We start from the raw sequence: 22,912 nt of genomic DNA, 5'->3' as shown, positions 1-22,912 counted from the left end.
TAGTTGTAAATCCATCATGGCAGGTCTTATCTGATAAAAATCTGATAAAAATCAAGTTTCTTTAAAAGCGGAACCAGATAGCGTTTGCGGGGAAATTCGTAAAATTTACATAAAAACATAAAATGCAGCATGTTCTGCGGAGACTTTCCGTCGCAGCCGCAGGATGCTTCTTCTTTATTAAAAAACGAAATATATGGTCTGACAAGCAAATGATGAAATAAATTCATCCGAAATCCAGTTAATAAAAATTTCTCATGAGAAGACAGAGATCCCATTAGGTAAGGCTCAGTGTGTGGAGTTGTTTTTAACATAAGAAAAGTCCAGATGCTTGATTTCTGTGCCTCCTTAGCTTCCCTCATCATTTTCCTGTCCATCATGAAGGCTATTTTTGTTGCCTCCACATCCCCCTTAATAATACATTCGGTAGTTTCGAATAGCTCACCCTGCCCTAAGCTTAAAAAACCTTTCCTGATATAATTCAGCCAGGGTACAGCAGATGAGTTATCCATAGACAAGCAATCTTTTAAGATCATGTGCGTTAGGGGGATATCTGGGTTTAACCATAGTTTTAACCAGCAAATCAATGGTCGCAGGGAAAAAATATCATTGATATACTGTACCCCCAACTCCTCATGAACAGCTAAATTAGATGTACCTTGTGGGAGACACAGTAAGCGTTTCAGGAAAGTATTCTCCACAATCTGTAACCGCTCACCCGAGCTATACCCCCAATTTTCACTTCCAAAAGATGCCATAGCCACTGATTTGGCATTATATAATTGCAACATTGCACCAGTAGGCTTTTTCCCCAGTTTCGAGGCTGGTAATCACCATCAGCTTCTACACTGCAAAACTAGTTTGTAATGGCAATGTTTTCACCAGTTGAAGATACATGCTTAACATGCAGTGTTTTCCCCAGCACTGATCATAAATCCACATGTGGTGGGAGCAGGCGGCGATTGGAAAGTTCTGGGAAAAGTGACATATTTGTTTCATTTTACAAGGGGGATACTGTTACCCTCAAACTTTGTTGCTTAAGCATGACCTGATCAAGAAGAAAAGCAAAATTAGGTTTACATTCATGGCATTGAGACTGTAGCATACCGCACGTCTGATGGGTTTGATATGGAAATTGGAAATTGAAATAAACTGCCTCAAAGGAAAACTGGATCGAACATAGCTTGCTCTAAAAAGGAAAAAACACATTATCTGAAGACATGATATCTTCCTTGATTTACTGGAATACTCCCTCCCCTCCCCCATTGAATTCCCCTATGATTGAATCTACGCGAGATTAATGTTTGATCATCAGATACAATATAGTGCAATATAGTGCATCTTCCTGAATAGTAAATTTACAGGGCAAGCCACAGGCTCAGAAGGCAAGTACCTCCTTTTTCTGTTTGACTTATACAGTTGAACTAATGAACAAAACACGTACCCCGGCACTCATATATAATATTCTTATACGTTATGTAATGTCCTATTAAGCAAAGGACCTTATTATCATATCACACTGATTGAGAACAGAGAAGGATTTATACAAAAAATATATGTTTTTAATTTTATCAAAAGATATAATCTTGAACAAGACACTTTGGTAGCAGTTTTCAGAAGACAGAAAATGGTATCACAGGGTCACGGTCTACGAGACCCATGTGTGCATGCACCCAAGGTAGTAGGGTGCATCTGTAACCCTTAGTGGCACCATTCCTGAATTTTTTTCTTGTCATAAAAATGAGAATTTTTCTTATATTACCCTGTCTGATTGTGTACTGACTACTGAAGTGCGATCCAATTCAACATTACTACCGCTTTTACAGTTTTACAGTTGAACTAATGTTTTGCTGGCACATTGAAATGTTAAAACTAAAAAACGAAAATCATTAAAATAAAAAGTACATTTTTTTAACACAAAATGTCCAGTTGTCTTCATGCTAGTGATCAACACCAACAGTCGTTATGTCATTTGCCTGTGTGTGGATGCACAAAGTGCAAAAACGGTATAGAGATTTTAGAACAGAAAGACACAAAGAGACCAGCACAAGTCAAAATGTGTGGCTACAGTAAAGGAAAAAATACAGATTAGACAAATAAAATGGGGAAAAAGATTCACTGACCTTGGATGGTCTGCTTGATCTCCTGTATGGGGCACATCTGCCTACTACACTGCCGTTGTGTACACGGGTGTCTCTTACCTGCTGGAGGGCGGCCCTTCGGCTGGGACCGCCAGCTCACCAGGTTGACTCCCTTGTAGCGGGGAACGTGACTGGGTCAGCTTTCAGCTTTGGAGGGTTTCACCTCCTGAGACCAGATTGGGATCTCTTACCTGGGAGATGTCTTTAGAAGGGGCTGCCTTGAGACGTTCCACGATTTGAGGTCTCAGTACTCCCTCTCCAAAACTCAGTTTTTTTGGTATCTCCAACTACACCATGCTCTTCAGACCCACGCTCTCCCAGACAAGTCACTGCCTGAATACAGTCCGCTAGAGGTGAAGATTTTCTTTGGGTATCTGGGTAGGGGAGCTCTGTCAAGTATATATCAGTCACTGGTGATTCATGCCCCAGAGGGCCTGGAACTTGCTAAGCAGCGATGGGAGGCATGGGTTGGGCATCTGGAAGAAGATGAATGGAGGGAGGCTTGCATGGCACCCCGGGAGATGGGAATTTCGGCACAACTGCCTATGGTTTAATTCAACTATCAGCATGCCACAGATCTCACCCTGCAGCGCTTCTTTCCCGATGCACCTGCCGCACACCCGCGATGTGCGCGACCGGCAGCTGACAGTCACCATATGGCATGGGACTGTCCAGCGCTGAGGCCCTACTGGGAGGGAGTGGGTTGGGAGCTCTCTTCTGTCCTGGGCCGCACAGCGGAACTCACCCCTCGTAATGTACTGCTCGGCTGGTGGAGGATTTTGGGGGCCCACAGGCGGAGCGGGCCTTTCTGGGGGTGACATGCCCGGTTGCCAAGAGGGACGTAGCCCGTGCCTGGATGCAGTGAACTCCACCAACTACCAGGTGCTGGCATAAGGGAGTGGACTCGAGTGCGCAGCAGCAAAATCCGTTTTTGCTCGTGGTTGTCCTCAGAAGCATGGCTGAATATGGGGGAAATGGTGTAACTATTATGGACTATCATTGTAACTCTATGCAGTTTGACCATACTGAAGTCAGTTCCTGCAATGTCGTTGTCTGCATGTGATTTCTATTTTTGGAAACTATGTGTCTTGCCGTCAATCTTTCAATAACATTGGCTATCAAAATGGAGAAACAAATATTGTTTTGATACATGAAAAATATTAAATGTGCTAAATGGATCTAGCAGCAGATAAGAGTCCTCTTTTGGGATATGACTTTGATTCAGCTTGTATCGTCTGCTGCAAAATGCATTTCATCCATCACTTTTTGTGTTCTGAGTAGCTCTGACTGGCAAATGTAAGGCACAAACTTGGGTCCTGTGTCTGTCTATGACGTTAGTAAGGCTGTAAAGTATCAATGGTGCTTTTTCTCCTCCTCAAGTGTTCATGTGGCCTGGACATTTGGGTAGGACTTGGCCTTTTGAGCTAGAACAAAATGGATTTGCATGTTTGGGCCTCTGCTATGATGACCTACAAAGCTATAGAAAAAGAGTGTAATGCTACAAAAATTCACCAGATCCATAATCATTTTACCATGTTTAAAATGATGTTAATGTATGCAACTCATAATTTGACACCGTCCCCTTACTGAAGTGGTTCATCTGAAAATGACCACTGAAGAATGTCTACTAGCTACTAAAATCTATTATAATAAGAAGTGCATATCGTCGTGCTTGGGAGCAAAAGGTAAAGCAGAATTCCAACTATGTAATCTTATGATGATATATCATAGCCTTCCTCTCACAAAATATGCGAGTGAGACCTAGGATACTAGTGAGATTTTCCACTAGGTTTCAGAAGCTGGTGCAGTGTCCTTGCATTTGCTAACGTTTTCTGTGTTATTAAAAAAGGCAATTTCATTTTGCATAAGTGTTTTTAAAATTGTACCAATAATGTATAGAATACTTGTCAAACCTCCCACACTTAGGTCGTAAGGCTAGTGCTTTTTTAGCAATATCTAAAACAGAACCAAAACAGTTACGTGGGGCGATAGGCGCTTCCTTGTGGCCGCCCCCAGATTGTGGAATACGCTACCAGTAGCCATCAGAGAAAGTTCGTCCTTGATGCAATTTCGCAGAAAAGTAAAGACCTGGCTTTTTGGTCAATAATAGCTGCCGACCTGCCCTATGGGTATTTCATGCACTGTTTCTAGCGCCGAGACGCCTACGGGCATTTGTTCGCGCTTTATAAATTGTAAAAATAAATAAATAAATAAATAAATCTATTGCCTACCAACATTACATGACACGCCTAAGGCTTTATTAAATCCTCTAATCAAGTCCCAACCAATGAGCTTCCAAGACGACCCAGTGTAGTGAACTTGCAGATGTAAATGCACAGCCTGATTCAGTCTAAGGATCTGCTGAGCTGACAGTGACATATCCATCAATTAGCCAATTGGATCTGTATCAGCCATCCTGCCTCACCAATCCAATAGGTATCTATAGAGGGTGGGGTCTGCTGATGTTGAACTGATAATTCACATCTCAGCTCACCTCATATCCATCAAGGTCCAGGTAGCTCTGTAAAAGAGTTCAAAGGGAAGCCACAGCCCTGTTAGCTAAGCTGTCTCAGTAACAGGTGTGAGGGACTGTGTTGTGGTGCACACCTGTGCAGTTGGTCTGTTGAATCTGACACCCTGAGCATGGAAAACGGTTTCCTTCTCTCCCCCTCCTCCTGTGAGTTTTCGGAGCACTCCTTTCAGTGGCCTGTAGAAGCTAAAAACTTGTGTCGGGGTTATTCTCCTTTGCTTCTCCCGGCACTCTCCCCAGTGCCCTGCAAAAGAGGAAGATCTCCTTGTGGCATAACATTTTGGCTGGAGTGCTGTAGTAAATAAGTAGGCATACTCTCCACGACAGAAGCCAACAGCAACTGTCTAAGAAGAGAACGTAGAACTCACAGGGCAGAGAAGAACATAGAAGAATAAACATTCCATAAGCACAGAAACACTAAGCATGTACTACAAGTGCCTGAGTGTGCACCTCACTCTTCTGACAGGAGAAGGGTGACCAGATTTTGAGAAGCAAAAACTGTGACATGCCAGACACAGAGGTAGGACTAAGAACTAACAATGATCATGATATATCGGCAAACAGTGTGTGGCAGTGACTTTCAAACACTAAAATCTGTTCTAACACTTGTTCTTTTGAATTCTTGATTTACAAAGCTATAATTACATAACATTAGCTGTGGCGCGGCCTCCACCCTGTAACCACTTGCTGTACTCCCCTCCTCCCCCTTCAGACTTTAAAAGTACCCATGGAAATGAGAGCTTACAATTCAATTCCACTTTGCAAGATGGCCTAAAATCCACAAGCATCAAGATGTGTAAGGTGGCTAACTTTACCCTGGGCAAAGTCAGGGTGTACCTGTGAAAACAAGTTACTGTCCTTACCCTTGGTGGAAACACAGGAGACGCAGGGGTAAAAACGATTAAGTTTATTTCATGAAGTACAGGAAAGGACCCCAGCCACAGCTGTCGTCCTGAACACCTTCTGTCACACTCCACGCAGGGAGCTCACCTCAGAACATTCGCCACTGTGACATTCTACAGCATGTCACAGTGGTGCAAACTAATACGATCGCAGGGGAGGGGGTGAGTGGCATGACCAGGGTTGCCCCTACAGCAGAGGATACCACACATCCCCCTCCTTTCCACATTAAAAGAACACTGCGAACATGAGGAAAGAGAAGGGATAACAAAATTTATTTTTCAACGTAGTGATCCAAATACTTTGGGCGGCAAACCTTCCTGCAACTTATCCTGGGAAAGGGGTTGGCCTGTCTTGAACAACCCGGCTCAGGCATACTGCCCCTAATCTTTGTTCCGCTCCCACTCCCTAGGGTGCTGTTGCTGTCCACAGTGGAAGCAGTGTACCTTACCACTCTCCCCAAATTCCAAATCTTCCCTTCTTGTGTCTTGACTGCATTCTTGAATAAATTTACAATCTTGGTAGGCTCAGTGAACTTGGACCAGTTTGCTCTGCCAGTGGGTGCTTTGATTTTGACCAGATCCCCCACCTGGAATCTCACATCTTTGACAGCATGCAGTCTATCAAACCTAGTCTTCCTATCATTCATGGCTTTATGTTCTCTGTCTCGCCACTTTAGAGTGGCCTGTCCAACCTTTATACCACTTCATCCACCCTGGTACTAACCTTGAGTTGGGTTTTCTAGCTTTGAGCAATTCGAATGGTGTCATGCCAGTAGTTTGATGAGGTGTCAGCCTGTAGGCTTCAAGACGTTTCAAGACCTCATCCTTCCAACACAACCCACTCGCCCTCGCTAGTTGGATACCCTCCTTGATGGTCTTGTTGAATCGCTCGACCATCCCATTAGTCTCTGGGTGATGAAGTGCACACCGCTTGTGTCCTATCCCTTTGCACTGTAAGAATTCTCTCATTTCTTTTGAGCAGAGTTGCACCCCATTATCCGTCAATAAGCTACTTGGCAAACCTTCCTTGATAAACACTTCTAGTAGAAAGTGTATGATGGCCCTCGTGGTGATCTAAGACAGAAATTTAACCTCTGGCCACCTGGAGTAAAGATCTATGAGTACCAAAATGTAAGGTGTGCGATGTTTCCCGGTCAAGGGACCCACAATGTCTAATGCCACATCTACCCATGGACCCACAGGGGGAGGCCTACATTGCATGGAAGGTGTGTGCTGTTTTAGAACCTTGTCACTGGCGGAGCATGGCATACAGTCTCTTATTTTCCTCTCGATTTACAGATCTATGTTGGGCCACCAGTAGTCTAGCCGCAACCTTTGTTAGGTTTTGGTAACTCCCAAATGCCCCTCATGGGCCAAGTTGACCAAACTCTCTCTCAAAGTCTCAGGAGGGACCAACCTTGTATCCCTGAAAAGACAATCTTCATTGAAGGATAGTTCATTTCTGACCATCCAGAACGGTCCAAGGGTCTCTTCCCATTTGTCTTGGTCTGTCCAACCACTCTTCGCCTTCTCACAAACTCTCTGTAGGAGCACGTCAGCTCTTACGGCTTCCTTCCAGCGTTCTTCTTCAATGGCTCCTTGGGTGATGACGCACACGTTCTCCACCTGCATCTCTTTATCTGCCTCATTATCCTCCTCCACGTCGACTGCTTCATCACGATCTTCACTCACCAGGCGAGAGAGACAGTCAGCTGCAAAATTCTTCACCCCAGATACGTATTCGACCTAAAATGTGTACTCTTGGAGGCTCACAACCCATCGTCTGATTCTGCTCGAGATAGAGTCTATCACTTTCTTGCTGAAGACTTCGACCAGGGGCTTATGATCGGGCCTCAGGTTGAACTTCATTCCCCACACAAAGTCTCTGAATTCGTTTCTGGCCCAATGTGCCGCTAAAGCTTCTTTCTCGATTAATTGAACTCAGCCTTGCGTAACGAGCATGATGCAAACGCTATTGTTTCTTCCCTACCTTCTCCAACTTGCATCAGGACTGCTCCTAATCCTTTGGAACTGGCGTCGGTGGTCAGCACAGTCTTCCTGCCAGGTATAAAGGATTTGAGGTCAGGAGCTTCAGCTAATGCTTTCTTTGTATCTTCAAACTCCTTCTGGCACGCCACACTCCAGTCAAATGTCACCCCTTTCCAGAGTAGGTGGCGTATGGTATATGTGCGTCTGGCAAAGTTCTGTACAAACTTGCTGTAGAATTCCACCATCCCCATGAAAGACTTGATTTCAACTTTGCTTTTGGGTGGTGCAAGGTTGAGAATTGTGTTTTGCAGGCCTGCTTTGGGGCGAATGCCCTCCGTTGTAACCTTGTGGCCCAGGAACTCTATCTCTGCACACCCAATCTTGCACTTTTCTTTCTTCACTGTGAGTCCATGTTCTTTGAATTCCTCCAGAACCTGTCTGAGCCTGAGTTCGTGTTGTATGCCATCTTCTCTGAAGATCAGAACATCATCCTGGAGGCACATAACCTCAGGTATGCCCTTAAGGAGGTTGCTCATGATCCTTTGAAAAACCGCAGCAGCAGACACTAGTCCAAACGGCATACGCTTGAATTTGTATGCCCCCATGGGCGTGATGAATGCTGTAAGTTCTTGTGGATCGGGGTGGAGCCTGACTTGGTAGTAGGCAGAGGTTAGATCAAGTGTGAACACCTTTGCCCTCGCTAATCTGCTCACATTTGCGAAATGTTCGGCAGGGGGTATTTATCAACTATGACCTCCTTGTTTAGTGCTCTTAGATCAATGCATAAGCACACTGTCCCATCCCCCTTCCTGGCTGCAACAATGGGTGCCAACCACTCAGTGGCCTCTACTGGTTCGATCACCCCCAACCTGCACAACTTCTCCAACTCCTCCCTCACAGCCTCCTGTATCAATATGGGAAGATTCCTAACCTTGGCTGAGACAGGCTTAGAGTTCTCTTTACGTTTTATGCTGTGGGCATAGTGTTTGAGGCATCCTAATTTCTCTGTGAAGACCTCCTTGAACTCTTTCTCAATCCCCTCCAGAGCTTTACCCACCTCTTGTACTAATATCTGGGGATTCTTGTTGGGATTGAGGTAGATTCCTAAGTCTTTTTGGGCTTGCCACCCCAGGATGTTATCCCCTTTCTTGGACACATAAATCTTTTCGACCGCTAGCCTGTCCCTGTAGCCCACAGTGCCCCAGAAGTAACCCTTCATCTGTATGGGTTGCCCACCATAACCTCCCGGACTTACATCCATTCTCTGCAGGCTCACTTTTCCTTTAGATACTTTCTCAAAATCTTCTGCAGATATAATTGTCAGTTTGGAACAAGAATCAAACATTGCTTCAATTTTTTCTTCAATTTTTGTCTCTTCGACTGCTATAAAATCCTTAGGATTGCTCACTGACTCACCCTGAACCTGTAACACAATTTCGTCACAGACACGGGCAGCGTCAACCCTGTTCTGTTTCCTGTAATTAGAATTGTCTGAGGTGTCCCCTCCTAACGCACTTATTGCATGTAGCTTTTAGGGCGGGGCACTCCTTGTCATTCGCCAAGTGATCCGGTTTGCCACACTTGTAACAGTTTCCTTTGAAACTCCAACTCCCCTTATTCTCTTTTTGTTCCTTTTTTAACCCTTTGACTGCAAGCACGTTTTCACTCTCAACAGAGACTTCACTCACTTTGGCTTTACTCTCGCTATCCTGCTTTATTTCATTCACACATTGCATCATGTGTTCCACTTGTTTCGCCACGATGAGCACCTCCCCAAGAGGCGGGTCATCTTTTAACCACAACTCCTCACGTATACGTTTTTACATGTTAAGAGAAATTGATCACGTATCCGCTCCTCACAAGCTCCCCCAAATTTGCATGTAGCCGCCAACTTTCGCAACTCAGACACAAATTACTCTACTGTTTCTCCCTCCTTCTGCCCTCTCTTTCCAAAATGGTACCTTTCCATTATGGTGCTTATTTTTGGCAAAAATGGGTGTCTAATTTTTTCAGATTAATTTCATATTCATTCAACCCTCTTGCGTCATTGGCATTCAAATCAGGAAGATGTTCTAATATCTCCTGCCCTTCAGCCCCCAGATAGTGCATCAGTAAAGCCACTTTCCTTTCAAACCCCAAATTAGGACCACATACTACTGCGTAGTTCTGAAAAACCTTTTTCCACTTATTCCACTCCCCTGGAGTGGTCAGAAAGAATGGCGGTGGTGTGACCTTCTGCATGATGCCTAAAATGTACTGTATTTGACTCCAGAGAGACAGGTGCCCCGCAGTGTTTTTCCGGGTGTCAGTCAGACATGTAAAGTACAGAATTTACACAATACACTTTAGTCTGGCCGAATGCGTACATAGGACAGAGATATAATGTCAGGATATGAATAAAAACATCTCCGGAAAAATGGAGAAATGAAGGCGTGAGAATAATAACAACAGGTAACCACTAGGTGTCGATATTCACTCTATAATCCGTTCCTGCGAGTAGCAGAGCTCCTCTCATGCTCTGTTCGTCGAATTTGGCAGACTCCTTTCTTTAGACAAATCGACCAACACGACAAGTCTCCTCTGAGACTGCCCTCCTGGAGCCACAGGATACCTCCCCGAAGGTTGTCCACACACTTAATGATTTAGAGCTGGCGAAAACTGCTGTAATGTCTCTCTTCCCCGCGTTGTCGAAAATGCGTCTGAGGTAACTAACCAAACTCTTGAGGGAGAGGAAGGCTGTGCCAGTCAGCGCGACCGGCCGCTGTTTAAACTTCACTAGGCAGCACCAGCGCTTCGTTTCCTCATATATTTTACTGTGGAGCTGTGCCAGTCAGCGCGACTGGCATATAGTAGCCCATTGGGATTAGGCTTTGAAAAAGAGATATACTCCCCCTCGGAGCAGGCGCCACACACCTAAAAGACGAATATGCGTCACCGCCGCTCCACTCAGTTGACAAGAGCTGTACCAGTCAGTGTGACTGGCCTGTGATACTTCTCCACTGCCCACTGCCAGGAAGTAGTGCGGGGCGAAAAGGACGCAAAAAAACCATCCATGCGCGTGTACAGCCCCCGGAGCATCCACCTAGGCAAGGCGATCCTCTCAAGGCCGGGCCTCACTGGCAAAAATCACCTCATACAACACGAAGAGAGGATGGCAGAATCACACAGTTCCACCGCAACAGATACCTCACTCCGAAAATCCTCTCAAGAGTGCACCACAGCAGAGCTAGGAAGTGCGATTGGCAGAGTGCACCCAGGACGTTAACCTCTCTACTCGGAGCCCAAGTGCCGCTCACCCATCCGACTGAGCATCTGTTGAGAAGCACACCTGATGGGAGCGCACAGCGCCGACAGTCGGAACTACTCAGCCCAACAAAAGAGCAGAGCATGGCCAGTACTTCGGAGAATGCAATCAATCGAAGTCTCCAGCAGAAGGTAAGGAATTCAGGTTTTCTTTTTTCTATCAGCAAGCATTCCTCTGTCACGTCTCGTAATGTGCGCAACACTCTTCAGAACATATGTTTCCCAAAAGGCAAAAGGAAACTCTCCTTGCAGTACTCACTGTACCTTAGCAGAACACCATCACACATCCTTCATTAGCGTGTTGGGGTCACTTCCTCTTGTACTTCTCTGCTCTCGAATCCCATCCTCTGTCGCCAGTGTGAAAACGAGTTACTGTCCTCCCCCTAGGTGGAAACACAGGAGACGCAGGGGTAAAAACCATGAAGTTTATTTCATGAAGTACAGGAAAGGACCCCAGTGTAGTAAGTGTGTATTTTATGTAATTACTTTATATTGTATGTGGTTGCTTTAAGGTGTAGAATTCATGTGAGTGTTCTGCGTGACTCTGTATGATTCTGGAATGTTTCTGTGTGACATCCAGATGAAGACTCGGTTACGGATAGAGCACGTCGTGGGTCAACTGTTCTTGAAATAAACCTCTCTACATTTAAAGCCTTCCTGAGTATCTGGAGTGTTTTACGATCGTTTCTACTGAGAGACGCTTACTACATATTTTGGCGACGCTAGGATTTATGCGGGAAGAGCGCTTTCGATTTAAGGAGGCGTTTAACCGGATATCACGCCCAAGTGGATAAAGAAGAGGAAAAAAGACCCACCGACCGATGCATCCTGTGTGTTACGGCATTTAATGCAATTTGGCACATGTGAGTACGATTGTTTTCACTCAACGGTGTCTTTCAATTCAACGGCTTACTTCGTGCCGGTTGGCTGATGGGGCATGATTTGAATCGCTCCCTGGATTCCGTGCGCATGGTGCTGCGTGGTCTGCGCTGGTATTCTAACTCCAGCTGATTGTTCGAAAGCCTGCTTGTTTCACGTCCAACGTCAGAGACACGACAACGCGTGATTGCATCATCCCGTTTGGGCGGCCATTTTGGTGGATTGGGATAGTTTGTATTTGAAAGCATTGGAGCCACGTCATACTTTCGGATCGTTTTTTTTTCTTCTCGTTTTTTCTCTCTTCATATTTTCGAAGACAGTCAGAGAAAGAACAATTTTTTTTTTAAAAAAAGAAAAGAAGGGAAGGGTAAACTGCTTTATTTGTAACCTTTAATATTCACAATGCCTAATTCTAATGAGAGCATTGTGGCTCCACCAGCTTTTCTGAAGGTTGCAGGTAAGCCACCTACGCCTTGGCACAAGTGGTTAAGAGTGTTCACTAATTATATGGAAGCAATTGATGCACTGGAGTACTCTTCTTCAAGGAAAAGGGCTATATTATTGAATCATCTTGGTGATGCTGGGCAACAGTTGTTTGATAGTTTACCTTCTGTTCAACATCTGACCTCTGATGACTCTTGTAATGTATATTCGGAAGCTTTAGCTCGCATGGGTAATCAATTCAAAGATGAGCCCTCCATAATGGTTGAAAGACATGTGTTTTTTAAACGGAAGCAGTCATCAGAAGAATCTATAGAGGATTATTTGGCAACGTTAAGGGTTTTGGCTGCAAAATGTGATTTTGGTTCCTATTTAGATACTGCACTCAGGGATCAATTAGTATTTAACTGTTTTAACAAAAAAATACAGGAACGCATTTTGACTTGTAAAAACCCAACCTTGGATGAAGTTATTATTATCGCAAAGAGTATCGAGTGCTCTGTTACATCGCAAAGAATTTTATCGGAGACTGCTTGTGCACCAAACAACACCAATGTTATGAGCTTATCGTCTGACAATAGTAACCAAATGGAGATTAATGCTGTAAAAAATCGTTTTAAGGATAAAAAAATGTTTGAGCGTAAACCTAACATTTTTTGTTACAGGTGTGGTTCAAAATTTCATGTGGGTAATTATCCCAATTGCCCAGCTCAAGGCAAAAGGTGCAATAATTGTAAAAAAATCGGTCATTTTTTTACTATGTGTAGGGCACCTAAAGACAAAAACAGAGTTAATTATGTGTACACAGATGATGAAATTTGCGAGGCTTTAAATGTTTCTTCTTTATCAGTACATATTAATTCACTGGATGATAAAAAAGTTAGAGGTCCCAATTGCAAGGTTTTGATTGGTCAAATTGACATTGATGTAATGGCTGATTCGGGTTTGCCAATCACCATTCTAGATGAGAAGACATTTTACAGGTTATGGCCAAATACGGAATAGATTTTTACTGATGTGAATCCCAAAGCGTTTGGTGAATACGACATAATCATGCGCGGGTACTTTAATGACACCATTAATTTTAAAGGTCGGGTTATTGACACTAAAATTTATGTTGCTTTGGATGGAAGGGACATTTTGGGTTGGCGTGACCAAGCAGGGTTAGGTATATTTTTGAAACCTGGTCATCCTGAACCTGTTGTCCTTGGTGATTTTCCTGTTCTATCTGTTGATGATAATACAACACAGGATTCTATTCTTAGGGGTTTGGTTGAAAGATACAGGTCTGTGTTTAGTTCAGATATTGGCTTAGTCAAAAACTTTGAACACACTATAAAATTGAAGGAGCAGGTTTGTCCCGTTATTCAAAAAGTACGTCCTATCCCACTCTCGGTTAGAGATGACCTCAAGAAACATCTTGATGAGCTGTGTTCCCAGGATATTATTTGTCCTGTGGAGTCGTCTGAGTGGGTTTCGGCTGCGGTGGTGGCATGTAAGCACTCTGGCGATATTTGTCTATGTGCGGATTTGAGGGTTCTCAATCGCAACATTGTGGTAGATGCACATCCTTTACCCAAAATTCATGACATGCTTGCAAAGTTGGGTCGCAGCAAATTTTTTTCTACTATTGATTTGCGCTCTGCGTATCATCAGATTCCTTTGTCAGCTAAGTCTCAGCCTTTAACTACTTTTGTAACTCCGTTTGGGGTTTATATGTATAAGAGACTTCCATTTGGGCTAGCTTCAGCTGCTAGTATATTTCAGAGATTGATGGATAACATTTTTGATAACTGTCCTGGTATTCAGGCGTTTCAGGATGATATATTAGTGCACTCTGAGTCGTTAGAGCAACATTACATTTTAATTGAAAAGGTGTTGAAGGATTTACAAACACATGGCATGACTGTCAACATGAAGAAATGTAATTTTCTTGCTCAGAATGTGGATTACTTGGGTCACAATCTATCTAGCGAGGGTATCAAGCCTAAAAATTCATTATTAGATGCTATAAAAAATGCACCAGCTCCCTCTGATAAGGATTCTTTGCGAGCATTTCTTGGTTTAAGTGAGTATTATGCTCGTTTTGTACAGGGATATGCTCTTGTTGTGCAACCCCTTAGGAGTTTGTTGAAAAAACATGCAAAGTTTGACTGGTCTTCAGATGTTGATGAAGCTTTCACATCAGTTAAAAGGTTAATTGTTAATGCACCTGCTATTAAACCATTCACATATGGAGTTCAAAGCATCATAACTGTTGATGCTAGCGCAAAAGGTCTTGGGGCTGTTTTGAGTCAGTGAATGGTCAAGAGTCCACGATAGCTTTTGCTTCTCGTACATTGACCTCTGCTGAACTCAACTATAGCACCATTGAGCGTGAGGCATTAGCTTGTACTTGGTCAGTGGAAAAGTTTTGCATGTATATTTGGGGAACTAGGTTTCAGCTTTTTACTGATCATAAACCATTAATGTACATGCTTGGTGACAGTTCTTCCAACAAAGCATCTTCTCGGCTGGTGAGGTTGTTAGCTACACTTCAGGAGTTTAACTTTGAGATCAAATATATTCCTGGGGGCAAAAATGTTAGGGCTGATTGTCTTTCACGCATTCCTCTTCCTCACTGTCAAACAACCATTGATTCTGATGATGAGCTTGAATGTGTCTTTTTGGTCGAAGATGTTGTCCAAAGTTACAAAATCACGCAGGAGGATTGGATAAAGAGTTTTGAGCGTGATGATTGCTTGCAGAATGTTAAAAAATTTTTAGTTAAGGGTTGGCCTTCGGACAGGAGTCTATCTGTGGAAGAAAGACATTTTTCACAAATCGCTTCTGAATTGTCCTTTTCTAATGATATTTTGATACGACAGGATAAATTTGTTCCTCCTAGGGGTATTCGGGACAAGATTATTTTGCTTGCACATAAGGGACATCCTGGTACCACTGCTACAGTTAACAAAATTAAGCAGATGTACTGGTGGCCTGGTATTGACAATCAAGTCAAAACTCATATTAATCAATGTCCTCAATGTCTTTGTTCTGACAAGCATTGGAAGTCTGCTAATTCTCCCCTGTGTCCTGTTCAATGGCCTTCTGCAGCGTGGAAGAAAATTGGGTTAGATTATTCTGGTCCATTTTCTATTTTCAATTCGGATAAAAAGTATCTTATTGTTGCTGTGGATTATTTTTCGAAGTGGATTTATTTTTCTTTTGTCAAAAATGCAGATTCTGGTACAGCCATTTTATTTTTGCAACATTTGTTTTACACTGAAGGAACACCTGATGATGTTGTAACGGATAATGGTTCTCATTTTACTGCTCATGATTTTAACTTGTTCTTAAAAAAATTTGATGTTGAACATACTTTAGCTCCTTTGTACAGCCCAGCTACAAATGGTCTGGTTGAGCGTGCCAACAGGGTGTTGAAAGATGCTGTACAAACAGCTGCTAGTAATGGTCTAAACATTCCTTCTTTCTTGTTTCAGAGAGTGTGGAACTATAATACCACACCACACACTACCACAGGTGTTTCACCGTTCAAGTTGTTGAGAGGCCGCATACCTACCTCTAAACTTAATCCGTCATGGTTATTGGAGAAAACTTCTAATGTTCCACTTGATGTAAACAAAATCAGAGAGAATGTAATCAAAAAACAAGAGAACTATAAGCAAGATTATGATAAACGTATGCATGTTACTGATCAACCTTTATATCCTGGTGATTGGGTCTTGATCCGGAAACCAATTAGAGTTTCTAAAGGTCATTCTAAATTTTCATCTCCGGTGCAGGTTTTAAAGGTTTCTCGTATGTGTGTTCTTTTGCAAGATAGGGGCTGGTGGAATAGAAATGCACTGATTAAAATAACCTGTAAACAAGCTGATATTATTCGTAGTAACAAACTTAACACTGATGTAACTGAAAATTTGAATTCTGATTGGTTTGGTGTCTGTGCTGATATTGGTAGTCGTTCACAGAGTCTCTCATCTCCTGGTGATTCACGTCCATCTGATAGAGGGGATTCTAATTTCACTTTATCTCATCAAATCTCACCTTCTTTTACACCTCAAAAAGGAGAAGGTGATGGTAGTGGAGTAAGGTCAGCTCCTGGCATTTCTGTTAGTTCAAGGGTTAGGTCAGCTCCTCTTCGTTTCCGTGATTATGTTATGACTTAGTTTATTTATTTATTTATTTAGTTATTTTTGTTCTCTTTGTGGATTATCTTTTATGGTTATTTTCCCAAGATAATTATGTTCTCATAGTAGATGTCTATTTCTATTTTGTTAAAGGGGAGGGTGTGTAGTAAGTGTGTATTTTATGTAATTACTTTATATTGTATGTGGTTGCTTTAAGGTGTAGAATTCATGTGAGTGTTCTGCGTGACTCTGTATGATTCTGGAATGTTTCTGTGTGACATCCAGATGAAGACTCGGTTACGGATAGAGCACGTCGTGGGTCAACTGTTCTTGAAATAAACCTCTCTACATTTAAAGCCTTCCTGAGTATCTGGAGTGTTTTACGATCGTTTCTACTGAGAGACGCTTACTACATCCAGCCACAGCTGTCATCCTGAACACCTTCTGTCACACTCCACGCAGGGAGCTCACCTCAGAACGTTCGCCACTGTGACATTCTACAGCATGTCACAGTGGTGCAAACCAATACGATTGAAGGGGAGGGGGTGAGCGGCATGACCAGGGTTCCCCATACAGCAGAGGATACCACAGTACCCTTATTTGGGAGTCTTATTTGATGACAAAAAATAGTTGGAAGCTATTAATCGAGGTCAAAGGATATGAGATTACTAAAACCATGGGGGTGGACTCCAGCTTTGCATGTAGGCTAGGTTTGCGGTACCCTCCACCCCAACATTTTTGGTGCACCCGGATTGGCCTTGGTAAAGTGACGGATATGGTGTCCTTCAGCCCTCTACTGTGCTGGATCAAGGTTTGAATCAGGGAAGAATTAAAGTTAAATTGGTTGATCCTTGCGGAATGCTTGGCCTTTGATCGGGTGCAAAAAATACCATGGCTAGCCTACGTGAACGCAGCTTTTGCCTCTCTATGGAAGTCTGATATCTTTGATGACTCTACTTCCTTGTCCATGTTAGAGCTTGTGTGTATTAAAAGGCTGGTTTTGGATCGAGCCCGCAGAGAGAGAGTAGCATGAACAGCAGAAACCATCAGTGCGGGGTCACATGCTACTGAAAACTGTGCGTTGTATCTAGATCAGGTCCGCCTCCAGCAAGATAGGTTTCTCCTGGCTAGGTTCAGGTTTAACTCACTTTATCTTCTTTTGGCATCCCCATGTGGTTTGGCTCTACCTGATGCTAGGTTGCCCTGTGACTGTGACAGTAAGTCTTTGCAGGACACCTTGCATTTTGGAATGTTTGGCTCCTATTTTGCAGGCCCAGGAAGCGTTTTAATTCCCCTATTGAAGTCTTTGAATCTCTCCAAAGTGAGCAGGGCCTTGATTTCTCTCTAGATCAGAGGTCTCCAATTTTTTTTCAGCTCAGCCCCCCCCATCTAAACCTTTTTACACGTCGAGCCCCCCCACCACCACCACCTGACAAAATTGTTCTGGAAGCTGGTACTCTGCATCATTGATGGCCATTCCCTCCTGCAGAGCCCTCGTTTTATAGGGCAAATAATATTAAATAAAGTAAGAGTGTTTAGTAAACTTAAGTTTTTGTAGTGCTTGTGCTTATTATAAAGTTCAAGTAAAAAGTCTCCAAGAAAACATTAGCCCAAAAAAATTACATTGGTGCTTTATTTTTCACATAAAACACAAAATGTAGGATAGGTTAGTAAAAACACTCCCAAAACAAAGGTGAGGGGTGTGCCCGTTTTTCTCCAGAGAGACAGTCAATGTGTGGATGGATTCTTGCTTCTGCCATCGTTAGGTTGTGCTCCACTTCCAGTCTTGAGCAGTACCCAGAAACGGGAGTACTCACAACATTTTGTAATATATTTTTTGCTGTTTTATATAGCGCGAATATGACCCAAAGGTATTGGAGCACCTTACAGGAGAATCTTTTACATTACACAGGCACACATTCATTTTTTGTAAGCACAGGAGGATTAAGTGATTTTGCCCAGGATCACATGATGATGAGCCGATGCCAGGGCTCGAACCTGGGTCCCCAGAACCAAAGTCAGCACCTATGGCATTATCTCCAAATCCGCTCCTCCTTGAAGCCTCCAACGTTCCCACTAGTAGTGGGACATAGGGGAAAGGAGCGAAGCTTTAAAAAAATAAAACAAAAAGCTCTTCACTCTTACCTGCCAGAGAATTAAATCTTCAGGAAAGATACAACTGTTGTAAATTCCTTGCAGTAAAATGCAGTAGCTGCCATGGTACAAACCAGGATAACCCTGAGGGGGAAGGATTCAAGAGCGAGGCGAACTGCAGCATTCAGATGTCAAATTCAGTAACCACGAGGCAAAAGGCAACAGTGAAGAAGTGCTGTTTCATTAGCAAAGTGGAAGTATTTTGCAACTTTATGTATGCAAAATTTGCGGCACTCCCTGGCATCTCTCCTGCTGTCCTGTTCATTGGTGGAACGTCAGTGCTGACGTCAAAGCAGTGCTCTGCTGCAGGAACTACATGCTGATTGGCGGTTCTGAATGACTACTCCAATCAGAGAGCCCTAACTCGAGAGGGGGGTATGAAAAACAGGCAGCAAACTTACTTCTGATGTGGGAAGCAACTAGGGGTGCAACTAGACTTGAACTTCAGGTGGGGGGGTGGGGGGGGGGCTAAGACTCCCAGCCAGGGCTGGCCCAAACAGTGGTCGCCCATGGTGCAACAGTCTTTATGAGCTCCCCTTTCCCATTTCCTCCTTCTCCATGAATTCCCTCACTACCACTCGCCAACAATACACCTCATCTCTCTATAGTCCCATTCTGACGAACATTTCACTTTTTTATAGGGCTACTGTAGTTCACCAACACTCAGTTCTGTGATCTGCATGGTACATGTTCTTTGTAGCAGGCACAATGGCCCTCTGCACTGTGTGGGTGACAGGAGTGCCCATGTGAGTGCACGGTAAATGTAACGATTTTGTTACAGGGCCGATTTTGCAGCTATGCTGCAAAAACGGCCCTGTAACTAAAACGGCCCCCAGGGGTCCAAAACCGGCCCCACCCGTGCGGCGCACCGGGGGATTGTCCGGTGCCCGCTACGGCCAGTCCGGCCCTGGTGAAGGATAGAAGAGGTAAAAAAGGTTTATATTTATATAGTGCTTGTTACCCTTGATGGGGTGTTGAAGTGCAACGGAAACCCATTAAGGATTAGTGGTGGATTATTATAGTGAAATATGAAAGTAATTTGAGTGGTGGATATATGCAACCCACCCCAAAAAAAAGGATCACGTTTAGCAGTGCTCGACTTGTGTATGGCAGGTCAATTACACAAGGTGTATAGCTGGCTACATATAAGAACATGGGTGAAATATGGATACGAATGTTCAGAGTTCATTTAAGTAAGCACCAGGCTCACCTCAGCTTTGAGCTGGGTCAAGTCCATTCACTGAGGTAGTGGAGCCTGAGTAAAGCGCTAAACACGTAGCCCTACCCCTTTACCTGCGACATCAAAACAGCAGTAAAGGTCTAAAAAAAACACTAATTAAAAAGATATCGTCTAGGGTCAGGTGTTTTATTTTAGATGATGCAAGTTCTTTTAGTGTGACCTTAACCTGTGTATGATTTGAAATAGTTTTTGAAGCAAACGAAAATCGGAGTGGCAGCATTGGCTACAATTGACAGACAGTGCGGGGATCCTACTAAGTTCGGAGCGCGATGAAATTTGCATCGGGTGTCAAAGGGAATATCTTACTCTCAAGCAGCTGCAGCGACCATTTATATCCACAAGATTTCAGTAATGCGACTAGTAACGGTACATGCAGCCCTTGAGAACATCAAAAATATGAACTTATGGCGCAGGTAACTCTTGAATGTGATATACAATCCCGTTATAAACAACCTCGGCACTCATCTCCAAACTGAAATTGTATTCTTGTAAAATTGATAATTGTCGTGTTATTAAACGCTGCTGACTGTCGTTTGACATGAACGTGTTAATTTGAGAGCTATAACAAGGGCGACTAGAATTATGCCCCAGGGGAGGCCCAAGATATACATGGGTTGCACATGGTCTTTAAAGACCTGTGGAAAACGTGGGCGTGTCGGAGATAAGACTGCAGACACTGTCCAGACGAGCCCGCAGCAGCTCGAGCTGCAGCAGCAGCCCGGGCTGAGACACACGAAGCCTAATGGGCCTGGAAGGGACAATGGAAGGATAAGTTGTGGAGTGGAGTGCGCGCCCAACCTGAGGGATGCTGTTTGAAGACCTATGCTCTAGATGCTTCCTAATGAATGTGTTATTTTTACTGTTTTATCTTTTTTGTAAGCTGCTTTGCTGTCAAGGAGCTCGAAACCTGATTGTTGTAATGTTCTGGCTGTGTGGGTCATCTCTGTTAAACAGATTTTTATATTATGGACATTTTTAGTGTTGGCTTTACAATGATGTTGTCTGTATTGTTTTATGGCTGTTTTATCAGCCGAATTTTTCTTTTTATGAAGAAGACTTTCAAACACTGAAACCCGTTCTAACACTTGTTCTTTTGAATTCTTAATTTATAAGGCTACATTTACATAACATTAGCTGTGCAGTGACCTCCAACCTGTACCAACTTGCTGCTCACCCCCCTCCGACTTTAAAAGTACCCATTGAAATGGTAGCTTAAAATTAAATTCTGCTTTGCAGGATGGCTTGACCTTTGTCTTAAACACCAGGACATGTATTTAAAATTAAGAAAACCGCATGGACACCATGACAGATCAGGGATTTCTGGTCACCGCACACGGGAACTTCCTCCCAGTTTTGCGTGAAGACCAAATCCATTCTGCAACTTATAGTTAGGGATAACCTGGCCGGTTTTCTACTGTCACCACCGTTTTTTTAATGTCTCAGCCGGTAAAATAATAAGAAAATTCACGTAAAGCCAGTATTTTTAGCCCTTATCTGCACATACGTCAAAACAGTATATATAAACAGAAATCACTTTCAAACGTGTCCTACGGCTGTGCTAAGGACCCCTGACTGATAATTGAAGTAAAGAAAAAAAAAGAAAAGTTGTGTTAGGTTTTAATACATACGATTTTCTTTAAAGTCCTGTTTAGTATCAAGCCTGGGCCTTAGCAGACTCTATAACAACAGCCCTGATTCTATGTCAGGACCGGAGGTTCCGATATCGCTTCTCATTTCTTTACTACCAAAATTTCAGCAGCCAATAACAATAAAGTAGACAAAAAACGAAATTACCCATGTTTTCCTGTACCTCCCATATCACATGCTCCAATAATATATGAGCCACCCATATAAATATAGATGTCACCATTTTGTGCCCTCTTTGTTTGCTGCTTTGCAGCAGATAAGTATTCTAACAATATATGCGTATGATTTCGTGTCACCTGTGTTTATGGTGCCTTAACGACATTTGTTGTTCTTTTGCGGTGTGAGTTTGTTGATTGTGTTATTATTCAGCCGACATTTGACCTTGCGCTGCTTCGATGACAAGAGTCAAGGAATGAATACGCGCTTCACAGCAGAGGCACCCCCCACATGGTCGCTCCACCCGAATCCCAATAATTTCAGACCACCACGAGTTTGTGTTTTTTATGGAAGAATTGAGGCCGCAGTTTATTAGGCATTTTCAACTTACAAGCGATCCTTTACACATCATTACTTTGTCCAGAGAGCCTGTATCCTTACCCCATAAGCTCTGCACTGTGTCTTGCCTTGCCTTCAGTGCGGCTCACCTGGCCCCAGGCGACCTATCCTCCCTGGGAACGCAACCCTTCCCTTTCACTCCGGGCAAGCCTCTGCTTCCAGCCCGACCGGGTAACCTTTTACTTGCGGTTGCCACACACTCCTTGGGTAAGCGTCTGCTTCCAACCCAACCGGATGACCCTTTGCCTTCCGGTGCCCACACACTCCCGGGTAACCAGCCGGTTCCCACCCGGCCGGTTGACCTTTCACTTCCGGTGTCCACACATTTCCTTCCGGGTCAGCGTTTGTTCCCAGCCCAACCCTGTGCTTCTTCCGTCCCGGTGTGTACCCTCTTTATTCCCTGGGCAAGCCAATGTGCTTCCCGCCCGCCAACCTGGTTGACTGTTCCCATCCCCCTCTCTGCGAAGGTGACCCGGAACCTTTACCCCTCTTATTCCATGCCACAGGCTCTGCCCTCCGTTGCGTAATTAATTGTTTACTTCCGGTTCACCAGAACAAAGGGGCTTGAGGAGCTTGCCAGTGCCCACTGGGTCCTGACTGCCCCGTTTGCGGTCTATGCCCCTTCCAACCTGTTTCTTGTATTCCTCTTGGATCGCTTTGTAAGTACCGCCATGCCTCACTGGGAGCTATCACTGCCAGAGAGGCCCCCCCCATGCCATAGCTGCGGCCCAATTCTTGAGACCTACCAACAGCCCCTTGCATTCAATGCCACTAGCATATTCCGTAGCAGGACATCTGTTCCAGTGTCTGACAGGTACACCCCTTCTGCCCTGTAATAGTGCGGCTGCCGCAAGTTAATCAGGGTGTGCCTAATAATGCCTAAACCTGCCCCCCCTGGAAATTTGGCCATGAGGCTGTTAAGCCTCTTCCTTGACAACTCCATGCTCTTTTGGGAGCACACACCCGCCCATACCCTTCTGGGAATGATCTCGGACCACACCACC

This window comes from Triturus cristatus, chromosome 1_2, assembly GCF_964204655.1.
Source record: "Triturus cristatus chromosome 1_2, aTriCri1.1, whole genome shotgun sequence".
Classification (NCBI taxonomy): Eukaryota; Metazoa; Chordata; class Amphibia; order Caudata; family Salamandridae; genus Triturus; species Triturus cristatus.
This window is presented reverse-complemented; position numbering follows the sequence as displayed.